The sequence below is a fragment of the Mesoplodon densirostris genome, chromosome 4 (assembly GCF_025265405.1).
Source record: "Mesoplodon densirostris isolate mMesDen1 chromosome 4, mMesDen1 primary haplotype, whole genome shotgun sequence".
NCBI classification, from domain to species: domain Eukaryota; kingdom Metazoa; phylum Chordata; class Mammalia; order Artiodactyla; family Ziphiidae; genus Mesoplodon; species Mesoplodon densirostris.
Window position 1 is genome coordinate 175,051,193 of NC_082664.1, and position 8,030 is coordinate 175,059,222.

Consider the following 8,030-nt stretch of genomic DNA (forward strand, 5'->3'; position numbering starts at 1 on the left):
ACTACCTGGGCTCAGGGCATACGGTGCGATCTGGCTCTGTGTTCCCCATTGGGAGGTGATTGTGACAGTCAAGCATGAAATCATGGAGGCTGGTCCCACTATGGGACCATATGGGAGTAGTGCATATGTGATGGGATTTGGGGTATGTTGTGGAACAAAGCCAATAAGATTTACTGGTGGATTCAGTGTGAGGGTAAGGGAGAGAATCATAACTATGAGCTGTTTAAGTAATTAAGAAGATGATGAAGATCAATGATGACCATGAACATACATGACATTCATATGGTGTTGACTGTATGTGCCAGGCACTGTTTAAAGCATCTGTATATATTCTAACTTGAATCCTCATCACAACTCTACGAAGGTACTATTATTATCCCTAGTCTTTCATAACAATTTCTTGAGTTAGAACTATTCTCTAACTACTGTTACCCTCATTTTTTTGTAAATTAGAAAATTGAGGTACCCAGTCATTATGCCCAAGGTGATACAGCCAGGAAATGTGAATTTCACTGTAAGAATTAAAAGAGGTCATTTAAGTTTAATGCTCAGGATAATAGTAAATACTCAAAAATGTTAGCTAGTAATAGTAGTAGTAATTGCAGTCATCTCTATTGTGATCTTATTTTTATGGGTATTATCACAACCTGTCACAGCAGCCAATAAATGAAGTGTAAACTGTGTGAAGGTCTCAAGTTGGTGAAGAACAAGCAACAAAAAAAAGAGTTCATCATTCACTATGTCTTTGCTGCTAAAAGAACCTAAGGAAGTGAATCTTGGAAGAAGGATCATTCTGGGATAGAAGAAGCAGAATTTGGTAAAATGATGATTTAGCACCATACTGTTTTCGCATTGCAGCTCACTATATTTACCTATTCACATGCAGATGAATAGAATAAAAATATTTTCTTGATTTTTGCAGTATGAATCATTTTCTCATCTTGCTTTACATCCCGACAAAGTATTTTTTGGACTTAGGGGTCTTGCTGACTTTTTCTTAAATCCCCATTGTGCCATGATCGCCTTTAATGTAGGTGAAATGGCACAGAATTTGGATGTGGAAAAAATTGTTTCCTTATAGAGTTGAAGTCTGTTTAACCCTAGGAAATGACATATGTGTCAAAGGACGCCTTTTCAGAAACTTGTTTCCCTGTCTCTCTTTTTCTCCCCAGTGGTTTCTATTTCTTAGTCCCTCTGCTCCGTACGAGGGATGGGATCACCACAGGTGCTCGGTTGCTGACACAGGATAGATTTCCCTGGGTAGCAGGGCTGAGTGACTCCCTTTCTTGACTCATTCAAAACAAGACAGGCTGTATAAACCCACTTGAGAATACATCCTGTAGGAAACAAGATTACCTAATCATCTGTTGCATCTCTATTTTCTGCTTTTCCACAAATGGCTGGTAACATGAGCAGTCACAGTTATGGACTCCATTTTTTTAATGTATATATGTATCATACATACTCTTTGGTTTGGATTGCTCAGGGAGTGATAATTATAGTTTTTTTAAATTGTTTTGATGTTTTGGGATTTTGTAGCCAAGAGTTCATTTGACAGATGTAATATTAGTTTTCTGAATTACTGTGCATGAACAAACAGAAGAATGCCAGAGAACAGAAGGGGCTCAAACCACACATATAGGTCAATATTAGGTGTAGCTTCAACTGAGGTTACAGATTCTGTTCTGTATGGAGTCTTAATTTTTTAATTAAAATTTATTTTTATTGAATAATATACATATATTTTACAACTCATATTTTAAAACGCATATTTAAAAATTATTTTAAACTCAAACAGTCTTCCAAAGCTTATCTTTCAAAACAGCAGTCTTCTGTCTACCCTTTCAAACCCCTGTATCTTGCTTCCCAGAGGCAGCCATCTTCACTTTTATCTGATTCTTCTAGTACCTCAGTATTCCTCAATAAATGTCGAGTTTTGATATTCTGTTTTAGGTTGCCATTATGAAAGAAGATGAGTTGACTTATCTACACAAACTCTTTGCTACAAAAGTATGTCCATTCCCCCATCTTACCAAGAAAAGCATATTATATTGAAAATTTTGCTTAAATTAACATCCAGTGTTTACAGTTATGACTCTGTAGATATTGTTCAAGGCTGAGGCAAACATCCATCCTTGTATGCTATGATTATATTTCATGGCTACTATTTTCTTCTTAGAATTAAAATGTCTTTTTTAAAAACAGTTGACTAATCTATGACAAAGTAGGCAAGAATATACAATGGAGAAAGACAGTCTCTTCAGCAAATGGTGCTGGGAAAACTGGACAACTACATGTAGAACAATGAAATTAGAACACTCCCTAACACCATACACAAAAATAAACTAAAATGGATTAAAGACCTATATGTAAGACCGGATACTATAAAACTCTTAGAGGAAAACATAGGAAGGACACTCTTTGACATAAATCACGGCAAGATCTTTTTTGACCCACCTCCTAGAGTAATGAAAATAAAAACAAAAATAAACAAATGGGGCTTAGTGAAACTTAAAAGCTTTTGCAAATCAAAGGAAATCATAAAGAATATGAAAAGACAACCCTCCGAATGGGAGAAAATATTTGCAAATGAAGCAAAAGAGAAGGGATTGATCTCTAAAATATACAAATAGCTGAGGCAGATCAATATCAAAAAAACAAACAACCCGATCCAAAAATGGGTGGAAGACCTAAATAGACATTTCTCCAAAGAAAACATACAGATGACCAAGAGTTACATGAAAAGCTGCTCACCATCACTAATTATTAGAGAAATGCAAATCAAAACTACAATGAGATATCACCTCACACCAGTCAGAATGGCCATCATCAAAAAATCTACAAACAATAAATGCTGGAGAGGGTGTGGAGACAAGGGAACTCTCTTGCACTGTTGGTGGGAATGTAGATTGATAGAGCCACTATGGAGAACAGTATGGAAGTTCCTTAAAAAACTAAAAATAGGGCTTCCCTTGTGGCACAGTGGTTGAGAGTCTGCCTGCCAATGCAGGGGACATGGGTTCAAGCCCTGGTCTGGGAAGATCCCACATGCTGCGGAGCAACTAGGCCCATGAGCCACAACTACTGAGCCTGCACGTGTGGAGCTTGTGTTCCACAACAAGAGAGGACGCGACAGTGAGAGGCCTGCACACCGCGATGAAGAGTGGCCCCACTCGCTGCAATTAGAGAAAGCTCTCGTGCAGAAATGAAGACCCAACACAGCCAAAAATAAATAAATAAATACAATTTGAAAAAGAAATCCTGAATGCTAAAAATAACTTAAAAAAAAAACTAAAAATAGAGCTACCATATGATCCAGCAATCCCACTCCTGGGCATATACCCTGAGAAAACCATAATTCAAAAAGACACATGCACCCCAGTGTTCATTGCAGCACTATTTACAATAGCCAGGACATGGAAGGAACCTAAGTGTCCATTGACAGATGAATAGATAAAGAAGATGTGGTGCATATATACAATGGAATATTACTTGGCCATAAAAAGGAATGAAATTGGGTCATTTTTAGAGACATGGATAGACCTAGAGAGTGTCATATAGAGTGAAGTAAGTCAGAAAAAAAATATTGTATATTAACGCTTATATGTGGAATCTAGAAAAATGGTACAGATGAACCAGTTTGCAAGGCAGAAATGGAGACACAGATAGAGAGAACAAACGTATGGACATCAAGGGGGGAAGGGGGGTAGGAAGAATTGGGAGATTGGGATTGACATATATACACTAATATGTTTAAAATAAATAACTAATGAGAACCTGCTGTATAGCACAGGGAACTTGACTCAGTGCTCTGTGGTGACCTAAATGGGAAGTAAATCCAAAAAAGAGGGGATATATGTATACATATAGCTGATTCACTTTGCTGTACAGCAGAAATTAACACAACATTGCAAAACAACAATACCCCAATTTAAATAAATAAATAAATAAATAAATATTAGAGACTAAATAAAAAACCAGTTGATTATGTTTTATTTCCTTTATTTCTTTCATAAAAAATTTCAGGCATTCAGATTTTTTCAGCTATTGAGCATAATGGAACAAATATCCATGTATACATCATCCCATTTAAGAAGTAAAACCTCATAAATACCACTGAAGTCATGGATAAACTGTTTTTTGATCACATTTCCCTTGCTGCTCATTAGAGGTAAACACTATAAAATTTTTCATTATTTATGTCTCAAGAAGTGTGTACAGTTTTACTCTATATTTATAAATCCCTAAGCAATATATTACATATTTTTAACTTTGTATAATTGCATCGTACTGTATGTATTTTGGTAAATCTTGCTTTTCCCTATCAATGGGTCTTTGAGATTTTTAATGCATATAACTGTAACAAATTTATTTTATTATATAAATATCCCATCATGTGTCTATACACACAATGTGTTTATTTATTCTCATTTTTCTGATTAGCCTTTAGTTTGTACACAGAATTTAACTATAAAAATACTGCCCCAAGTCTTTTAGTGCATGCCTCCTTTCCCACAAAGACAGAAATCTTTATAGTATTTATACCTAGAAATAGGATTGATGGATCTTGGGGCCTCCTCCTTCAGTTTTAATAGATAATGCCAAATATCTCCCCTGAGTAGTTAAGACAGTTTATAACCCCATTAGTACTGTAAAAATTTTCTAATTGCTTCTTATCTTTACCTACACTTGGTGTACTCAAAGTTTTTAATTTTTTGCCAGTCTGTTGAATCTGAAATGTTTCTTATGTTCTTTTATTTTGTATTTTTCCAATTATTACTGAGAATCTCTCTTCCTAGGTTTATTGGCCTTTGGGTTTTTTCATCTGTGAATTTGCCTATTTGCAGGTCTCGTTTGCCTTCTATTTATTAATTCTTCATATATTTTGGATTTTAATTATCTCTTACTTTTAAACTTTGCAAATGTACTTGACCATGCTATAAGTTATCCATTAATTTTTTATGTCTTTTTATATTTGACCATTTCTAATTTTAAAATAGTTGAATTTGTTAATCTTTTCCCTATGATTTGCATTTTTTTCTGTCTTGTATGAGAATTCTCTTCTTACACTAAGGTCACAAAGATAATCTATATTTTCTTCTGAATTTCTATGAGCTTGTTTACAAGATCTTTATTCCACCTGGGATTGATCTTTTTGTACATTGCAAGGTTAGGGTATAATTTTATCTTTCTTATATGGATAGTCATGGTCCTGGAATTGTACTTTCTGTAGCCCTTCATTTCCTGACTGATCTGCAAGGGCATCTCATCAAGCTCCTAGAAGAAAACATAGGGAAAAAGATTGTGAACAGTAGCCTTAGCAATAATTTCTTGAATATGACACCAAAAGTACATCAACAAAGCAAAAATTGACAAGAGAGACTAAATAAAAATAAAAAGCTTTTGCACAGCCAAGGAAACAATCAAAAACAGCAACAGCAAGGCAATGTACAGATTGGAAGAAAATATCTGCAAACCATATATCTCATAAGAAACTCATACAATGTAATAGTAAGAAAACAAATAACCCAATTAAAAAATGAACAAAAGAACATAGACATTTCTCCAAATAAGCCATATAAAAACAGATAAATGAAAAGGCAGTCAACATTACCAATCACCAGGAAACGCAAACTTAAACCACAATGAGATGTTATCTTACACATTTTAGGTTGGCTTTTATTAAAGAAAAAATATTAAAAATGTTGGTGAGGGAACCCTTGTGCACTGTTGATAGGAATGTAAAGTGGCACAACTGCTATGGAAAATGGTAGAGAGGTTCCTCAACGAACTAAAAGCAGAACCATCATGTGATCCAGGAATACCATTTCTGAGAGTATGTCCAAGGGAATTGACATCAGGATCTCGACGAGAAATATACATTCCCACATTCATTGATGAATTGTTCGCAATAGTCAAGGCATGGAAGCAACCTAAATGTCCATTGATGAATGAGTGGGAAAAGAAAATGTTTTTTCATATACATACCATGAAATGTAATTTAACCTTAAAAAAGAAGGAAATTCTGCCATTTCCAATGACACGGATGAACCTGGAGGATATAATGCTGAATAAAATAAGCCAGACACAGAAATACAGACTATGTGATACCACTTACATGATGAATCTAAAATTGTCAAATCCATGGAAGCAGAGTATGGTATGGTGATTGCCAGAGGGGAGAGGAAAATGGGGAAATATTAGTCAAAGAGTACAAAATTTCATTTATACCAGATGAATAAGTCCTAGAGATTTGTACAACATAGGGTCTTTAGTTAACAATACTGCATTGTACATTTAAAAATTTACTGTGGGTAGATCTTATGTTGTGTGCTTTAATCACAAAATACTAATACTGATACTAATAGTATTAATAATTATGGCAGAAGAAAGAGGAGGAGGAAAAAAAGGAGGAAAGGGGAGGAGGAGAAGAGGGTTTGAGGAGACCTCAGGACGTGATGGATAGGTTTTATGGCATAGATTGTGGTGATGGGTCCATGGGTGTTTATTTACCTCCAAACTCATCAAATTGTATATATTAATTATGTACAACTTTTTGTTTATCAAAAAAAGAAAAGGAAATAAAATTTCTTGTGAAATATGCTTTCTTATACTAGTATTATAATTAAGGATATATGTGTATATATATATATATATATATATATATATGTTACATACAATAATCGTAAATATATTGTACCAAGGTCATTTCCCATTTCATTTTGTGGATATTTCATTGGTTGTCTATCTGAGACAGGAAGCATAAGAAATATATTATTTTAATATGCTTAAATATTAGCGGAATTAAGTTCATTACACAAAGTGAAAAGCATTTGTATGTAGCTGTGTTTTGTAACCTTTGTTTATGAAAAAGATATTAGTCAGTACCATAATCTCTTGAGGAGAATATCCTTTAGGAGTAATATGAAGAACACCTCTTTTAAAAAGCTGATACGTTTAAACATCTCAAGGTCCCACTTTATAATCAAAATAGAAAGTGTCCAAAAAGTAGTGGAAAAATAATGGCTGGGTTCTTCACAGTCAGAGCTGTGAAGAAAATCTCAGGAGTTTATCCTAGATGATCACCTCTGTTTTACAGATCTAGGTAGTTAAAATAACTGTGATAACTCTAGGTGAATATCTCTATATTTAGCTGCTTACTAGAAATGAGCCTTTTAATCTGCTAGAGGAACACCTCTTCTGGCATCCAGAGCCTCAGCTCATGAGCTGCAGGTACCCTTAGCTGCATCCAGGGTCAGAAGGTGGGAGCGGGGGGCACTTCATCAGATTTCCTTGAATATATATTTCGGTTTCATAAAAGACATTTTAAATAATTCCTTTAGATGAAAATTTAGGTCTTGAGAAAAAAGCAATTTCTTCTTTCTTGCTCAGTGAATTGCACAGATAGACTTGCCTGCCCTTTGGACTATAACATTTGAACCAAACTAATGATTCTCATGGCTTAAGCCTCTAAAAGTTAGGAATAGTGACTTTTCCTTTTCTCATTCGTGATCTTTAGGTATACCAGTCCACTGTTCCAATGAATACAAAAAAATTTAAGTAGGAAAAATAACTAGGAAACAGGATTTCATAAATAATATTAGGATCTCTCAGTAAGAAAAAAAATTAATACTTAGTAGGAAAAAACAGAGAAGAAGAGAAATGAGGCTGTAGGTAAATAAATATTTCGAGCCTCGAGGAGGAAAAGCTAAGGCTAGTCAATTTTCTAAAAAGCAATCTAAGTTGCTTTTTAATAATCCTAGCAAAAAGTGTTAACAGGAGGTGGATGAATTTTTACAAATATAAAAGGAAAGATATGTCCTATGAAGGAATGTGAGCACCGCTTAGCAATTTCACAGCACTTTTCATCTTCAAAGAATTTTGCATGTTAACTAATTAATCCTTCCAACACCCTTGTGACGTAAACGTGACAAACAAGGACAGAAGTGAGTCTCAAATGACTAATTTACCAAACTCACTGCTTGAGAAAGAATTATGAAAGCATGCCAGTTACTAATGAGGAAGATCCT